This window comes from Cavia porcellus, unplaced genomic scaffold, assembly GCF_034190915.1.
Source record: "Cavia porcellus strain 051 isolate PalLab524CR breed Dunkin Hartley unplaced genomic scaffold, mCavPor4.1 scaffold_29, whole genome shotgun sequence".
Lineage (NCBI taxonomy): Eukaryota > Metazoa > Chordata > Mammalia > Rodentia > Caviidae > Cavia > Cavia porcellus.
In genome coordinates, this window is record NW_026947512.1 from 2,932,228 (window position 1) to 2,951,639 (window position 19,412).

Below are 19,412 nucleotides of genomic sequence, written 5' to 3' on the forward strand. Positions count from 1 at the left end.
CAGCCAGCTAACTGCTCATCTGGGCTGCGGCTTCCATCCCACCACCCCTTCTTTGCCCCAGGAAAGATGAGACCAGGAAGGATGTCTCTAGCAGCAGCATCGGAGTCATGCAGTGATCAGGAACTCTCAGGTTCCACTTTATTTGGTCATTCAGAAAGATGTATTAAGTTCCTACAAAATATCAAGCACGAAGTTAGGCAGGGAGGTACAAAAATGACAGAAACAACATCATATACAAGCAAGAGAAAGGAGCAACTCTATCTGGAGATGTTAGTAAAGTCATCACAGAGAACAGGATGTTGGAAATGGATGTTGAAAACAATAGGTATGATTTTACCAGATGGCTTAGGATGGGAAAGGCATGTGAGGAAGAAAAAGAGCAAAGCAAAGACAAAGATATATGGAATAACGTGTTTCTTTTATCCTCTTCTCATCTTCCCTTGTCAGCCTTGGGATGAACCTCCTTTCCAAAAGCACCAGCTTTCCTTACATTCAGGAGGACTTAATTGAGTTAGGCAATGAAAATTTGGTTTTAATGATTTCCTCAGGTGCACTGTCTAATAAATATGAACGTAAAAATACTAAGCAAATTTCGTATTTTGGATTTGGAAAGCCAATGCAAAACCATAATTTAGAGAGAGTAATATATTGTGACTGACTCAATACTCATTTTCTGATAGAGATTTTAAGCACAACTTTAATTTAAAAGATCTATCTGCCTTTACAGGATAAAACATTATCAAGAAAAACGGTCTGAAAGCTAGTCAGTGTTTCCATTCTGGTATCGTTTACCTCTCCAAGTGAGTTTCAGTTTCTCTGTCTGCTGCCTCTATAAAGCTCTCTTTGGGCTTTCAAAGAACTATGGAATCACTTTCACTGTGAAGTTCAATATCCTGCTTCAAAATCCAAATACAATTCACATATTGCATCTTCGATGTTTCTAAACTGAAAAAAAATCTGCTTGAAATATTTTTAAAAACTACTTTCCTCCACAATATTTAAAAATATCCCTCTAAGAGCTGAAAATGGAATTCATTTAAATGCATGTAATGAATGATACTGCCTCAGGTTCATTTTTCTGCCTTGTATTTTAAGAACAAAAGTTAGTAAGACTGTTAAATTATTTTGGGAAATACTAATAGTATTAAAGTATGTCAATAGTTTGGCTTTAAATCGGGTGTGATGGTGTATGCCTGTAATTCCAGCACTCAGGAGGCTGAGGCAGAAGATCGTTTTGAGTTCGAAAGCAGCCTGGGCTACAAAGTGAGCTCAAGGCCAGCCTGAACTGCATAGCAATACCTTGCCTCAAAAAGATAAAAATAAAAAAGTCTGGCATTAAAAAATGGAACTGAAAAACTGTTAAGAATAATTGGTAGCAGAGATCATTCTAGGCACTTAACTACAAACCTTTGTCCTCTCTTCTTCTCATATATCCAAGGAAAACTTCATTCTCAGACCTTAGAGGATGCTTGAAAATTTATAATACAGATACAAAGCATGAAGCATGGTGTCACAAACTTATAATTTCAGCACTTCCTCAGTCTTTCAGACTGAGGAAGGAGGATGGTGAATTCTAGGGCAGACTTGGATACGAAGCACATTTAAGGCCGGCCTCGACTATATGGTCCTGACTCAAAACAAAAACAAAAAAATCACAGAGCCTCATAGACACTGCAATATAAACAGCATTTATATTGTTCTTGTTAATCTTACCTATATATAATCAATTAAATGAGAAAAACTTCCCCGAGAAGTTGTTTAAAACTCTTTAGATTGCTTTATGACTCTCTACGTAGCCATTAGAGCTGTGACACCCTGAAGTTGAAAACAGCAAGAATAGTGAGATAATAATGACAGGATAATGCTTTACATATGTATTGTGCATTGTACTTTTTTTTTAAAGTTTTTTTTTAATTTTATTTAAGGAGAAAAGAAAAAAAAAAGCAGAGAAAGGGTACAAGTTATACAGATTTACAGAAAAAAAATAAACAGTAGGAAATCACTAGTTAATGGATTACATATTGTCATCTTAGAAATAATTGTTCAAGTCACAAAATTAAAGCTTGTAAAGTGGACATTCCAACAATGATACTGCAAACAGATCTGTTCAATGATCCAATAAAACTCTGTGATATCATTTCCTATCTTATACATTTAAATATACATGCAGTTATATAGTTTAGAGCACTTTCTTTTCCTCTCTTTTGTACAATGACTATTACACATTTTGGGTTTCATTGCTCCCATGGTTCTTATTACTTTTTTGGAAGAGAGTAGAGCCAAATGTGACATAACAGAACAGGAATCGGTCAAGTCAAAAGGGTGGACATAATAGATAATGTAAAAACATAATACAAGGTGATCAACAATGGCTACCATAATGCCTCCCGCTATCTCTAATAGAATTGCCTATATCATTAGTTATAATACGATTGAACAAAACAGTAAAGAATAAAACCGACAAAGCCAAAGCATTGGAGACATTGTAGGTCTTCAAAAGTAGGTAAAAAAAAAAGTCAACGAGAATGGGCGTTATAATGAATCTCATTATCTTCACAGCTGTTGCTTAAACTTTCAAACCTGATACTATCCAGCAAAACAGAATAGGGGAACATCAGTCAAAAATAAGATGGTGAGAGTAATACAGGGCTTTAAATTGAGATAATGAAAGTCAAAGTGGGTTACTATAATATATCCTGCTATTTTTTTCCTTTAATTAAAAGGATAAAAATAAAAAAGTAAATAATGGAGTGGAGATTGAGATAAAAGAGGGCATAACAGCGAAACAGTGCAGATCAAAACATAACCATTTAAGCAGAATAGTGTTTCACCACCAGATAATCCTAACCCAAAAATAGTTACCATATTGTCTCTTTCCTTGAAATCCTTGAGTACAACTTCGTATACTGTAGCATTAAGTATATCAAAACAATGTAAAACCATTTAAGAGATTGACAGCATTACAGAGTATTTAGAATCGACTAACAGAAAATGAACAATGGTTTCTGTATAATCTCCTTGTCTTTAAAAGGTTTTTGCTTATACTATCGTACATAATAAAATCCAATAAGATACAACCTATTTAGACCATTGGAGACAGAAGAACAAAAACTAGATGAGACTTCAAAACAAGATGATACTAAATCAGTTTTACCTATTAAGATGTCATTTTCTCCAAATTAGTTGTTACTTTTAAGAAGTCTTTCCTAAGACACATCTCAGGTGATCATCCTAAAGAGTCAACAAGTCTAGATTCCAGAAGCAACATGCTCAGAGACATGTGGCTAGCTAGTATCATGACTAGAATCAAATCCCAAATCATGCTGATACAAAAAGAAAATTTCCATGACATTAGATATAAAATGATGAGTCAACTTCTCTCTCCCTACTTTTCATTCTCTTTGTTTTCTGTTTCTTGATACAGTCATTGATTTTTTTAAAAAATATAGTATGTTTGGATCACTGGATTTTAAGTTTTCACTTTTTAAAAATTTATTAAACAGCTCAATAGCAAGTTCTTTATTCGAAGTTAACCTTACTAGAAGAAGGGCAGCCCAAAGCCAATACTGACATGTTTGCAGTTGATCTCTTGTACTCTTTTATATCATGCTAAATATGCCACTCTAAACCAATTAAAGTTTCTTCCTACTCATTAGCTGGGCCAGGCTTCAGCAACAAGGCTTCTGTAATTGGTTTTCTTTTTAGGTTTTTACAGGAAATCTCTTAGAACGATCTCAGGGAGCACAAGATGCATGTAGGAAGGCCCAAATGATACTATATATTTAAGACCATAAAACTCTAACATCAATCTCAAGAACACAATAGTTCAAGATAAATAATAGTTTTCAAGAATCCTGAGAAAAGCAGCAAAGGAATAATTTTTCCTCAATCCATAACTACTAAAAGAGCGCCAGATTTCTTCCTTTCTTTCATTTATTGTTCATTCTTTGTGCATCCATTGCATGTGAGATCTACTGTCACAGGACTCAGTGTTAACAGTGAGGTCTCTGCCTTGTGGTGCTTACATTCCAGAGGGAGAGTCAGATAGACAGCAAACCCATAAATAAACAGTACCAGATACTGTTAAATATAGTGACGAGATAAAAGAAGATAATAGGATAGGATTCATTGGGATGAGGAACAACATGAAGCAGGAAAACCAGTTGAAAAGTCATTGCATTCGCCCAGGTAAGACACAAAAGTATATAGTGGAGGGCTAGGTATGTAGCTCAGTGACACTGTGCTCACCCAGCATGCATGAGGCCCTCTGATCACTTCCTGGTCCTACCAAAACAAACAAACCAACAGAAAAACATGGATTGTAGAAAGTCTGTTATTTTGAGGAAAAAGAAACTGAGGATGGATGTGAAGGATTTTGGCTCAGCAAATGAGTAGCCAATGACACCATCAGTTAAATGGAGAGGTCTTTGGGGGAAATGCTAAAGGTCAGGATTTCCTTATTAAGTCACGGTGAAGATGCTATAGAGGCAGAGATGTTGGAAACAAAACAAAAAAACAGACAGCTAGGTAAGCAAGTCTTAAGCTCAAAAAAGTCATTATCTGCAGAGGTATCAGAATACAGATAGTATTTAAAGTCATGAGACCAGAGGAGTTCAAAAAGGGAGTTCAAAAAGGAGTTCAAAAAGTCAAGCCTTCGCCACACATTAGCTACTTGGGCAAAGTCTAAGCTTTCTGCAGTCTTTCCAGGGAAGGCTGACATGTATCTGGACGTGCTGGGAAATCTCCATAGTGTTACACAAACGTGTGCTGTTATGAAGCCCCAAGGAAATGGGATACGATAGGAAGAGAGGTAAAACCAGAAATGAAAATTCAAGTTTTCTGACCATGATAATGATATTACCAGTTATCTTAGCAAACAAATAAAACAAGTTGCCAGCAAATTCCCAGGAAGGAGATACCTTGGAGGGAAATGAAGATGGAATGTCCCTACTTTTAGTCTACTGAAAAGGGGAAAAATTCACTAACAAACACAGCAACTGAAAATAATACACCAGGCCTATTCAGAGTGATTATTGGCAGAGATTGGGTTTCTAGAGATTATTTAACAGCTGAACTTTTATTATGAATATATATTGCTTTTATAACTAGAAAAGGAAAGTTACATAACAGGGTAATATAATACAGAATTATGACCTCTATTAAAAACATTTGGCATGACATACATATAGCAACTCAGGAACCTCTTTCAATAAGCTCCAGTGTGAGTCTGGAATTATCAAAGGACTGATAAAATTGGACTTGTGGGTGGTTCTTTCTAAACTATACACTAATGTGTGTTTGATGAGCTATAAAGCAAAACATGAATTGACTGAATATTTTTTCAAATGCTGAGGTTTTCAAATATAATTATTCTAGAAAGTTCAAAAATTCCAAACATTTTGTTTAAAAATAATAAACAGACAGGTGTTATTTTTTCCAACTGGATTCATCAAAATTTGTTAACTGCTAGAAGAAACTTTTAAAAGTAGCAGACAAACAGGATCACAAAATCGCTGTATTACTGTATAAAAACCAAGAGTATCATCTGATCATATATTTTGCTCCGCTTTGGCTTACCAATTGCTGCCTACTATATTTATGTTATAGATTTACTGAGTTTAACAACAACCCTATGTTTTCCTAGAAATGAAAACTGCTGCACATACAAAAAAATTCGTGCAATCTTTTTGAAATTATAATTGTGGTTTTCAATGTTACTGTAGGTTTTTAAAAATAAACAATCAGGGACTTTGTAGAAAATCGTAGTCTTTGCCATGTTTGTAGAAGGAAGAACTCCTTCTAACTTTTAAAATGGTGAGAAATACTTTTTATATTCTATGTAAATCAGTGAACAGAACACAATTGTTTACTTAGTCTTCCAGCGCTTGTTGGTTCTTACAGTTGCAATTTAAGGTAGTTACCATCAGATGGCACTGCTGATTTGATCTCTAACCAGGCCAGGCCGTCATGTCTTTCTAGGTTTAAACTAAACAAGAAACATTTACTCCTAACAACACTGAACTTCTTAAGCAAAGAACGCTGAAGTATTTTACATAAAGAACTTGAACCAATTCTCTACATACATTGTATCTTTCTCTAATCAGCATTATTCTAAATCAAGTTCTCCAGATGAAGTTTTAAATACATAAATACAAAATAAATGTAAAAATAACATTTAAGTCAAGCTCTACTGTAGTTTCAAATGAGAACCATAAACATAAAGAAATATGATTCTCCAAAGCAACCCGCTTGTTGCATCCCAAGAGTCTGCAGGAGGGGGAAGGGAAGCAGCAAATTACAGGTTTAGCCTTTCATGTCTGTAAAGCGCTGCTGAGCCGCATATAAAGGCCCTCCTGTCCTGTTTGAGACCTGTGTCTCCTGGTCGCTCCCTTTTGAGGCTGGAAGTGTCAGCACGGCATGTGCCCCACCCAAGCAGCTTCTGTAGCTATTTAGGGCTTATGAAGCAGACTGACAGTGACAGCAATAGGTCTCTGCCTCACCTTTGCAAATGTTCTCTTCTACTTTTTTTGTCAGAGATAACCAACAAGGGCAGGAAATAAACCTTCACAAAGCTGGCAAAGCCTCTCCAAAAGCAAAAGCCATAAGAAGTAAACTTACCCTTACAAAGAAAACGACTTTGAGAGAATCTGGTACTTTTTAAAAGGTAACATATAAATGATATATAAAAGCTCTTAAAGCTAACACGGAGATGGTACTTTGCCAATTCATTGACACTATCAATTAATGTGGTAGTATGCCATAAAAGGTGTTCAGAACAGCAATGAACACAGGACAGTTCTGTCCATGTCATTACAGAGCACACTCTCTCTGTGTGTGTGTGTGTGTGTGTGTGTGTGTGTGTGGTCTTTTTGAGACAGGGTCTCGCTATGCAGTTCAGGTTGGTCTTGAGCCCACTTTGTAGTCCAGGCCAGTCTTGAACTTACAATGATCCTCCTGCCTCAGTCTCCCAAGTGCTGGGATTACAGACGCGCACCACACCTAACTCAAGAGCCTATTTTTTAGTAACAAATAATGTTGGTCATTCAGAAATACTTTTAATATTCCATATGAGTCAACAACAACAACAAAAAGATTTGATACCACTTCAAATCATTTTTGGGAGCTCAGCTGACATAGAACAATGGAAATTAGACTCACCAATGATGCTATCGAGTCAGGTAGGAATATGAATCTGGGAAGAAAGAAACTTCTTTGGTAGAGGACTTTGGTAGATCAGTCTCTTCCACAAACAGTAAGCTGTGTGTCACAGTGTATGTTCCTTACTTTATGTTTATTAGACAAAGAAAATAGACATTATGGATGTTTTACAAGAAAATAAACTGCAAGTTCTGCCTAACTGTAACTCTTCCCCCTCTAAAGCTCCCATTATCTACATCTGTTTTAATAGTTTCATCTTTATGGAAAAACAATGTTTTAAATAAGGACTATGAGTCACCAGTGAAATGGAACATTTGGAACATTAATTTTATCACATCAGAAGAAAGCCTTCTCATTTAGAAGACTATCTAGAGCTTCTGTTCAAATTTAATTCTGTTTTCCAATCATTCTCACACCACACTTAAACTGGGTTCAAATTCCACTTTTACACCTTGCTGTCTACATGAGCTTACTTTCCTCACTATAAAATGGAAACCATCTTACCTCATAGTGATACAACATTGCCTCAAGGGAGATTTGGTGTAAAAAGTTCACGATAATGCTTTGCACGCAACAAGGGCTATATAAATAACAACTAGTAAAATTTCTGATTATTAGTGAAGTATTCCATTAATATATTAATAAGAGGTAATTGGAGCTAAAGCTGAGTAAGATTTTTAAGATAATATCTAGCTTCCCTAAACATATCTTCTCTCCTGGCTAAACTATATTCTAGATATGACCAGAGCTTAACACATAAGATCACTAAGCCAATGCTTATTATTTTTAAGGAATATTAGCAAAGAGAACCACCTGGGGGGAAACGAAGCAAAGTCCTAATTTTCAAAACAAGAGAAAGCAAGTTCCTCAAACCAAGATTCTTCAACCATAATAAGATTCTAAAACAGACTGTTAAAATATCATACATTAGAATTAAAAGCATTGAAAGAAGGCTATGGGGCCACCAGGAATGCACTGAGCATGAATAGTTCAAACTGTACCCTCACTTCATAGCACACCTAGTTTGGGAAATATGATAGACATGGTATATAAAACCAAAGTCTTTGATAATAGGTTTACGCTAACCTTCTAACAAGGAGAAGTTCAGATTCAGTGGTAATATAATCAGATTCATTAGGTGTTAGTCACTAGCAAATGATATTATTTAATGGATACATAATTAAACCAGAAGGAACTACCTAGTGACCAGAGCAAGGCTTTATAGAAATCTGTTCTTGCTTGCTTGGATTATAACATAAAGTAACTTTACAGAATGTCATCTACCTAGGAGAAAGGACTCAGTTGGTGCTCTGTTCCATCCCAGTGTCCTGGAACAGGGCCTGACATGCTGTTATATGTTTGCTGAAAACTGAAAGAAAAAAATGTATGAATAACATGAAGTTGATAAGCTGAACACTTGGATTGGTACAATCAGAATCCAAAAGCTCTTCATAGAACAGGATGTGCCAAATTAAACCCAGCTACTGGGGTTATGCCAGTTAATCCTGTCAATTTAACTAGACTGAGACTCCTGGAGAGGTTAATCGATTGTTTGTAGATTTTGAAGCTGAATGACCTCTCAGGAGGTAGGATTTCATTGGAGGAAGAAGGACATGGAGACATGAACTTGGGGTCTCTGTCTCGTACTTGGTCCCTTCCTCTCTGACTTTTCCCTTGCTCTGGGTTTCACGAGGTGAGCATCTTCCCTCTGCCATGCCCTTTCCACCATGATGTTTCTGCCTCAGGGCCAACTAAACACAAACTAAAACCTCTGCAACTGGGAGGCAAAATAAACCTCTCCTACTTTAAGTGATGCATGTCAAGTATTTTGTCCCTTCACTGGAAAGCTGACCAATACAGTATAGTACCCAAAGGGAAAAGCCATTAGACTCAGGCGGATTCTGGTTTGAAGTATGGTGCTACCTGTTGGCATGAAGGGAAAGTGTAGTATCAGGCAGATAACAGAAGTGAAGCTTCAGCAGGAAAAAGAAGTACAGTCTTCCACATCAGTTCAAAATAGATAAAATAGTGAAAAAAAGATGTGCTTTGAACCACGGTGCCATACAACTAGGAAAAATAATAATCTCTATGACAAAAGCAGGGTTTAGAATAATCAGACTTGAAGTTCTGTCTCACCTTTTGAAAACAAAAGGGGGCAGTGCTATTTCTGCCAGCATGAGAGATGCTAACTGAAGGAGCCCCAGAAAAACTGGGACACGGCCATACCAAGAATCAAGCCCAGTCTGGGAACCAGCGCCACGCATGGGCCACCACGGGACTGGAACAGCCAGACCCCAGCCCCTTCCAGCACACAGGCTGGCAAACAAGAAGTACCAATCTGCCACCCCTGCCATAATCTATCAGCTTATCCAGAGAAACACAGCCTGTGATGATAGCTATTGAGGCGAAATACAATTGGATGCCTGTGGTGCTTTGGTGTTTCACTAATGTTGCAGGTCTAGGGTCAGTGATCTGATCAGTAAGTTCAGGGGATAGTGGTACACAGTGTGGCATCTAGGGGGAAGATCTCCTCAGGGTTGTAGCCATTGTTGATTCCCTATGGACTTGTTTTGAAGTCCTATATCATTTCCATTGTTTTGTTGGGCTGGGTTTTATTCTCCTTTGTTTTCTTTGATTATGTTAAATCCTATGGCAGGAGCAGCTATTTCAAAGATAGTAAGATGTACTATGGTAGCAATTCGGGATTTGCTATTGGCTTGTTTTGAAGACTTTTATTGCATTCATTGTTTTGCTTTTATTGTGTCTATTCTGTTCTGTTTGATTTTACCATGTCCAAAGGTATCTGCAGCTGTTATCTGCAGCTGTTTTGAAGGCATTATAGTAACTACTGTTGATTTCATAATGTTTTGAAGTCCTGTATCTCTTACACTGGTTTGTTTGATTGGTTTTATTCTGTTTTATCCTATTTAAAATAAAATTTTAAAAATTCAAAAAAAAAAAAAAAGAAAGAAAAACTGGGACACAAGATCACGCTACCACAAGCACATGCCTAAGTTCTTTTTTTTTTTTTTTTTTTTTTTTTTTTTTTTATTTAAAGAAAAGGAAACGAAAAAAAAATACATGGAGATTAAAGAAAAAAAGGGTAGAAAAATAATACTAAATTACAGACAAACAAAAGGTAAGAAATTGCCAGTTGATAAGTTACAAATTGTCTTCTTCGAAATGGCTGTTTAGGTTATAGAATTAAAGTATTTAGAATGACATTCAAAAAAGTGACCCTACAAACCATTCTGCTCTATGGCCGAACAAAAGCTCCGTAATATGATTATCAGTCCCACCTATTTGTTTTACATCTCTAAGAGGATAAGGTTAATCATATCAAAACAGAACAGAACATTAAAAAAAAATAAAAAACAATTTAAAGAAACACAGATTTCAAAGCAAGTCCACCAGAGATCTACCTTATCCAACTGTCTCTAGCCTCTTACAAATAGTTGTCCCTAACTTCACCCACTTTCTATACTTATTGCACATGCCTAAGTTCTACACATTTGAATAATGAAGAGCTAAATGGATCCATATTTACTGTAACTGTTTAAAAATATAGTAGCTTACTATATAAGCCTTCCTAATTCCCTTACGTAAATTGATTCATTAAATACTTATAAAATATTTTGAAGTGAGGAAGAGTGGCAAAGTGGCTGAGTAAAGGCACTCAGCTCTCACTGCTCCTCCACAAAGAGAAGCCAAACAACAGCTATATAGCTAAATACTGATGGCAGCTACAGGAGAACACTGAAACCGAACAGTAAAAAAATGGAAACCTGTGAAATCCAGAGACTCGCTTCATAGCAAGAGAATCCTAGCTATTGAAAAACTTCACAACTTTTATAGGTGTGAGTCTAAATAGACAAGAAATCTGAACTGTACACAGCAGTCTTTGGAAAAGGAATTTACTTCATCTCTCAGAGAACTCCCAGGGTGCTGTCAGCCAAGAGTGAAAGGAATTGAAAAGGAACTTACTATCTGAGCTTGGACCACTCTAGGGGTCAGAAACTCCCACATGTTCAGATCTCTGGGATCTCACACATACTTCGGTGCACTGTCTCAGCAGGTGACTGAGCCAGACTGGCTCAGTGGAGTGCCTCTCTGACACGCTGGGGAATGAATGTCACTACACAAAAGCAACAGCAGGCATCATTCTCAAGATCTAGGGAGAAGCCTGTACTCCGAGACCAGGGGCATGGCAAACCCTGGGTAGCTCCATGTAGGTGCCAGGACTGAGGTCCCCTGCCCACACAGTTTTATACCCTGCTTCCAGCATTAGGCATGGGGGCCTGTCACTAACAAGTTAGCAAAAGAATTATGAGGTTCCATTGCTCCTTGTCCACAAAGTTATACTGGGGTGGTCTCAAGCAATACCATCACAAGGCCAGCTATTTCCCCACTCGCACAGCACACAGGCTAAAAAGATTCGGAGAGGAAGTTTGCCCAGCACCGGCCATGTTTCACTCTCACTTCTGCAAGAACCTCAGCAGAAAGGGTTTTACAAGTCTCCAGCTATAATTCACTCCTACTGAACCCTGGTGGGCATAACTGAAAGAATCAGAGGGGCATCACCCCATTCCCAATCACCCACAGTTAGGGTGGCTTCTGAGGTCCTGCTTGTGGGAACACACACTCCCACACCAACAGCAGAACACAATTTTTGCTTCCACTGCACCCACACAGGTTCCCTTTATTGGTCACTCTCTCACCCTTATTTTGTCTACTCACATACTGCTGACAAGACTGGGTATACAACAGAAAAAGTACCATGATTCATGTTCCCACATCTCTTCATGAAGCACCTGACCCCACACCATGTATAATCAGAGGACAAATGCTTCAGGTTCCTTATCACTACTGGAGCGGCCAGAATCAGAGATCTTTCAAGAAAGAGACCAAATATCACAATGCTTAAGAAAACCCACAAAACCCAGTGGGGCCGCCATTCCCACTACAGCACACACAGTGCCCCTCACACTCTGCTTGGACTGCTAGGGTACCCTCACTCTTATGTAACATGCAGAAATGAAGAATGTCTCTTGCTGAGGACCACAAATTCATAATGGCTAATTTTGCACACTTCCCTATGGGATAAAATGGAGGCTTGGGCTTATTGGTATCTTTTGTTTGAGATTTCCTATTAACTCTTTAGGGATGGGCCATCCTCTCCCACCCACTAAGACTAAAACTAAAACCACTAAGTCTAAAAACACTCCAAGGCAAGATCGTTCTTAGCATAAGATCATCTCCACGCTCTTGAGTCATCCCAAGCATATACTCTCCTGCTGAGTCATAGGCCTCTGAGTCTTTTGCCAGTTTTGAATTTTTCAGTAGCCCTGCCTATCAGTGCATGCACCCAACACATAGTAGCTGTGTAGAAGTGTTTCTCTCTTAGTGTATCTGGAGATATTAACTTCCCAGTCACTCATCATATCCTACTAAATTTGTCTCTGTTTCTAATTTTATCCTCTTGTCATACCCTTAACACAGACAATTGGAACTCCTGGCTAGGTCCCAAATACTCTCTATTTATAATACAATATGCATCATACCTGAAGTCACTAATTCCAGTCATGAAAGCAACAGGAAGATTACACTATGGTGCCCAACTGGCAGTAAACTCAAAACCGCATAAATCAATATCAAAAACAAATCTTTAGGAAAAAGTCACTTACTAAGAAGGCCATCCCATAAAAGTGATAGAGATATCTATTCCACTAGATGTGAAACCTCAACATAGGAACACAAAAAATGTAAACCAAAGAGTTTTACTTTCAAAACAAACTCTAAACGCTTAGGATGTGTGATCAGAATATACAGTGAACACTTGAATTTTAAAAATTTATTACAGTAAAAGACAAGTTGTCACTAACTTCCTCCAAATACTCCCCTTTGCTTCAAACACATGTACCCCAGTTTTCCTGACATTTTCTGAAGCAGCTCTGAAAGTCCTTTCTTTTTTTTTTTTTTTTAATTTAAGGAGAAAAAGAAAAAAACAGAAAAAGGGTACAAGTAATACAAAAATTAAAAAATAAACAATAAGAAATCACTAGTTAATAGATTACATATTCTCATCTTAGAAATAGTTGTTCAAGTTACAAAATTGAAGCATATAAAGTGGACTTTCAAACAGTGAGAGTGCAAACAGTTTTATTCAAAAAAACTCAGTAATATGGTTATCTATCTTATACACTTAAACATATATGCAGTTGTAACCTTTAGAGCACTTCCTTTTGTACAATCGCAATTACACATTTTGGGTTTTATTACTCCCACGGTTCTTATTATTTTTTTTGAAGAGAGTAAAACCAAATGCGACATATCAGAACAGAGTCAGTCAAATCAGAAGGATGGACATAATAGATAATGTAAAAACAAAATGCAAGGTGATCAACAATGGTTACCATACTGCCTCTTGCTATTGAAAGTTCTCTTTCATGCCTTTAGTCACAGTACTCTGGCTGCCTTGAGGTCCTGATTCAATGCAAAATGTTTACCTTTCATGGTTATTTTTGCTTTGAGGAAGAACCTGAAGTCAGTCAGTACCAGATCCGGAGAACACAGTAAAGGAGAACATAAAGTAATGTTTTATAAACCTCCCTGTCTGTGGGAGGGCACTCGGCAGCAGGTTTCACTATATTTTGATTCTACCTCGTAAAAGACTCTCACAGTAAAAGACTCTAAGAGAAAAGAACTTCCAGAGCTGTTTCCCAAAGTGGCAAGAATGATGGAATAAGTGTGTTCAAAGCAAGACAGCATATTTTGAGGGAAATGGATGGCAATGGGGATCTTTTATTGTAGTAAATTTTTAAAAATTTAAACATTCACTAAATACTTTGATTACCCCTTCTACATCTCCCAACTCAACCAAAATGAACGAGTTCACCCAAAGTGCAAAATTCCTGTATGAAAAGATGAAGAAAAAAGGCATTTTGAATCACTCTGGGCTCCATAATTAGCTCTGATGGCTTCCTTTCAGACCGTTTTGGATGGTAAGATCAAAACTGAGGAGTCAAGACTGATGTAGGACTGTGTAAAGTAACTTTCAACAAGGTTTGGCCAATTCCTTTTGACAGGTATACACACTGCAACAATCTTGAAAAGCAACTTCTGGGAGAGTTTCCTAACTCCTTTTGAAGATATTGCTAAGAGAGGAAAGAAAGAAGAGACATCCAAACAAGGGCCAAATGATTGAAAGGAAAGCATTCACATCAACCGCAAAGTACATAACTGAGTGACCAAAAATTAAAATTTCTGTTACACTGTGGGCCACCAACAACCATGCAACCCACCCTTTCTGTGGGTTTAGTAGCACTTTTGTCACCAGGTATTTTTTTTAATTCTCAAAGCTATGTTCATAATCAAACCTAATACCATCTGCACAAGACCAGAGGTTGTTCTCTGACAAAAAGTAACGTTTTACTAGCAATGTCTTCAGGACTTCCTAAAAGAGATAGGAAATTAAACTGGGGTAAATTATCCATCAAAATTTTCAAGAGTTCTGGGGATATTTTTCAACAAATTTGACTTCTTTAGGAGGTCTCATAGCGAAAGGGTTCATGAACTAGAACACAAGGAAATCACTGCTTGTGATTAAGCAAAGAAAAACTGCAAAATCACTTCTGAAAAATTAGTGATTCAGCATCTATCCCTAATTAATACTGTGGGTACAAATGTTATCAACATGTAATAGAAAGTCTTTGGGATTTACATATTCAATAAGCTAAGTTTTTTTTATGAAGTGGAAAGTTAGAAGTTTTTTGCTAAGACCATCTGGGCATCCTAGAAATCTGAATCCTACCTTGGACTCATTCCCATGTTATTATAAACTATTCTACAAACTCTCAAATCAGGGTAGAGTTCTTTATGGAAAGATGAATCCAGGAAATAAACTGAAACCAGGCTTGAGTTTGGTAAGTCCATGAAGACAGAGACTTGGAAACAGAAGAAAAAAGAATAGAGACTGACATAATTCAGGTAGACTGGAATTCAAAGCATGCTAGGACCTTCGTAACATAGACCAGCTGGAGTGAGACAAAACTAAAACCAGGCCAAGCAAATCTAGGAATATAAACAAGCTCCAGGGGCCTGTCTGCCAGGTGGACACTTGCAATGCACTGTCTCTAAGACACAGCAAGCTTATATTTATTTCAGGCAGGTATCAGGAATAGGGAATGACCACAAAGGTCAGGGCATGCTATCATAGTGAAACTTTCTCCAGCAATATTGTGGCCTAAGCATACAGAAAAAACCTAGACCTGATGGATGAAATACAACAAAAACTGTGAATACATAGCTAAGCTCAAAGAAAAGTAATGGAAATTCTAGAATCAAAACCAGGGGAAAATATTCAGTAGGAATGTCAGTGAAATTTAGGTTGCTCAGAGGGTATTTGTTGACACCAGTAACCAAGAAGCTTAAGGGCTTTGCTTGTGTGTGTGTGTGCATGCACGTGTGTGTGTGCATGCACGTGTGTGTGTGCATGCATGCGTGTGTGCGTGCATGTGTGTGTGTGCATGTATGTGTTCACGTGTAGGGAGCGGCTCAGAATGGGTGCCTCTGTCCTGCCCCTCCCACCTGAGGGCATTTTGTGTGTCAGCCTACATTTCCCATGATCCTCCCCTTGCCTACAGTGCACTTGACGTGAGCACCTTCCCGCTTCAGCCTACTTCTCCCATAACCCCCTCTTGTTGACATCACGTCCACTTACCTATGTGCCTACATATGACTTCCTGCTAGTCTGATAGGCCCACAGCATATGAGAAGATCCAAGCTGGCCCATTCTGTAAGACCACGTCCTCTTTGACTCTATATAAGCCATGTACACTTCCTGAATAAACGAGACTCGATTGGAATCTCATCCTGTCTCCGTCTCTCTTTTCTATTGCCCAGCCCCCCATCTCCATCCCCTCTCCAGGCAAGGCCTATGGACCGATCCGAAGGACAGATCGTGTGTGTGTGTGTGTGTGTGTGTGTGTGTGTGTGTGTACATGTTTGAGAAGAAGCATAAAAGTTTAACACCTATGGTGCAGGGTACAAATACTGAATTCAACATACATTTGTATAAAATAACCACAAACCTAATACCTAACACTTATTTTGCAAAGTTAAGGTTATCCTAAAACATGCATATTATTAAATGGTTTAATATAAGTCATGAAGGGATTAGTGATTCAATAGTTTGCAAATTAAAATTCAATAATATTTAATATCCAATCACAGGCCTCTACACTAGAGCCATTTATTCTGTCCACAGTATGAGCCTGAGAATAATCACATCTTGAGCTTCACAGGTTTCGTGTATATGAAGAATCTTAGTTTTTTATAACAGTACGGAAATAGATGTAAAGAAGTGACTTTGCTCAACCTGAGGAAGTAGAACACAACCCCTCTCTGCCCGACCCCCCACAACCCCTAAAGGGCTTTTCTTTCATTTAAAAGAAATAATAAGGAACCTGTCAATCTTAGCTTAGACAGTTGTGAAAACAGGCTCCCCAAACATAGGTTGAAATTTATATCACTTATATAGTTCAGAAGGCCAAGGCTGAGGAGCTGACATTAGGTGGTCTAGGGCTTGAAAAATACTCCAATGTCTATAAAACCCAAAAGCAAATTTGTTTGGAGTGGTGGTTCTCAATCTTGAGTGTAGGACTGTAAAAATACAGGTGCCTTGCTTTCACAATCAGAGTTCTAAGTTAACTGATCTAAGGTTCAGCCCATCCTACTGATTTTTCAAGGCTTAACAGGTGATTCTCATGTACATCAAAGACAGAAATACTACACGAGAGATTTGCTTTCTGTGAAAGCCTCACAGGATTCTCACCAAGTATCACTCATTACATGAAATTTTACAATAGTCAAAGAAATAATCACTTAAGCAACAGCTGGTACAAATTAAAATAAGATTAGAAACTCAAAGCTTTGGATAATAATAATAGTTACAAAAGAAGACTTAAGGAACAAACTCAAACCAAAATGAAACTTCTAGAAGGATAATCACAGAAATAAAAATCTTAACAACTGTTTTTTTCCTAGCAATAACATTCCTTCTTATATGTATCAAAGCTCATGCCAGACAATGAGTTCTGGGTTGTGAAAGAGGTTGTATTTTTTGTACCTATTCATTAATAATTGGTTTAAACAGCAGATTAACAAACTCACAGAAGTGATGACCAAGACGAGAGACTGAGAAATTATCCAGATTGCAACACTGAAAGATGAATGATGGGAATTCCCACAGAGAAACTTACATAAATGAGAATGTTCAATTTATACTCAATCAACGTCCCAAAAAAGAGAAAGCGGGGAATGCAGGAGACAAATGTTTCAAGCGATAATGGCTGAGGTTCTTCCTGCGTTAATAAAAAGTATAAGACTCATGAAATTTGAGCTGTAAGCTTCACAGAGTAGAGAGAATGACTGGATAAACTGTCTTCCAAACAAAATTAAATCCACATCTGACTCACAATAGTAAAACTAAATCCACACCTGACTCATAATAGTAAAACTAAAACATCAAAGGCAAAGAAAATTTATTAAAGACATCAGAGAAATGATATTATCTATAAAGAAAGAACAATTAGACTGACAACACATTTTTCAACAGCAGCCACTGGGGTAATTTTTAGAGCTCACTACTGAGCCTATAGCTAAATGCTTTCTCCTAATTGGGGAATCACACTGAACTAAGCTCAGCTCAGCATTATCAGTGACCTCACCCGGAAAGAACTGAGACAAGAGATGCTGAAAACAGTAGCAAACAAAACAATACCAAAGTTCTTGATCAGCATGACACCCTCTGGAAATTTAATGAACATTAACTATCCAAAAGAAGAAATGGGATACTTATAAAATTCCATGAACTCTTCATTCTTTTCCCACAAAATGAAAGCTTAACAAAAACTAGTAGTCCTTAATTGATACAGTAATACTCCTTTTCACAGATTATACAAAGTGTTGGCAAGGATATAGAAGAGCTAGAATGTTCATAAACTGCTAGCAGGAATGTACAATGATAAACCACTTTGCAAAACAGTTTCATAGCTCTTAGAAAACTGAAATGCACTTACTATATGAGGTGTGAAAAAAACTACAGTGTATTTACCTTTTTAAAATTATCGTAGTAAAAAAATTGCCATTAATACTATTCAAAATATTTCATCCACTTTGAAAAAACTTATCCTGTTGTTTTCTCACTTTCTGAGCAGAAAAGAAAGTGCTTTAAACAATATAACTGCATGTGTATTTAAGTGTATAAGATAGACAATGATATTACTGAGTTTTGTTGGATCATTGAACAGAACTGGTCTCACTGTTTGAATGTCCACTATATAAGCTTTAATTCTGTGACTTGAACAAACATTTCTAAGATGACAATATGTAATCCATTAACTAATGATTTCCTACTGTTTATTTTTTTTTCTGAAATTCTGTATAACTTGTACCCTTTTTCTGCTTTTTTTTTCTTTTTCTCCTTAAATAAAATTTTTAAAAAACTTAAACAAGAAGAAACAGACCTACTGCTTATCCATTTAAAAAATGGAATCAGTAATTAATACTTTTTCAAAACAGAAAGGACTGGGTTGAGATGGGTCCTTTACTAAATCCTAGGAAACACTTAAAGAAGAAATTGCATCAACCCTGTCCAGCCTCACTCAGAAGCACAGGAAATACTTCCTAACTCATTCTGTGAAGCCAGCATTATTATCCACCACCAAAACAAGTCAAAGACATCACACACACACACACACACACACACACACACACACACACACACACACAAATTACAGACCAACATCTTCAATGAATAGACACAAAAATTCTCAAGAAAATACTGTCAAATCAAATTCCACAATGTGTAAAAGGACTGACGCTTCATGACAACCCAGTATTTATCCTAGGTATGAAAAGTCAGTTCAACATTCAAAAATCAATTAATGTGGGCTGGGGATTAAGCTCAGTGGCATAAGCACCTGTGTGACAAGCATGAAGTTGTAAGTTTGATCCCAGGTACTAGAAAAAAAATTAATCTTAGTGTGTTCTGGGCACAGTGGTGCATATCTGTAATTGTACCATTCCGGGAGGCTGAAGTAGGAGGATATCAAGTTTAACGCCAGTCTGGACAACTTAATGAGGCCCTATCTCAAAATAAAAAATACAAAATAGGGCTGGGGATGCAGCTCTGAGAATGAAAACCTGTCTGCAAACTAAGAACAGAAAGGAGCTTCTTCAGTTACTGGTAGCTA

The 19,412-nt window shown here is 37.3% G+C and overlaps 1 protein-coding gene and 1 non-coding gene across 6 annotated transcripts in view; both read right to left on the reverse strand.

Annotated features, from left to right (window-relative positions):
• Rgl1 (ral guanine nucleotide dissociation stimulator like 1) overlaps positions 1-19,412 on the reverse strand; it is a 255,408-nt gene that overhangs the window by 210,358 nt on the left and 25,638 nt on the right. The gene's annotated exons all lie outside the window — the stretch shown is intronic.
• On the reverse strand, positions 17,207-17,337 carry LOC111758311 (small nucleolar RNA SNORA40). Its single transcript, XR_002792505.2, has one exon. It is a non-coding gene; the product is annotated as a small nucleolar RNA SNORA40 (small nucleolar RNA).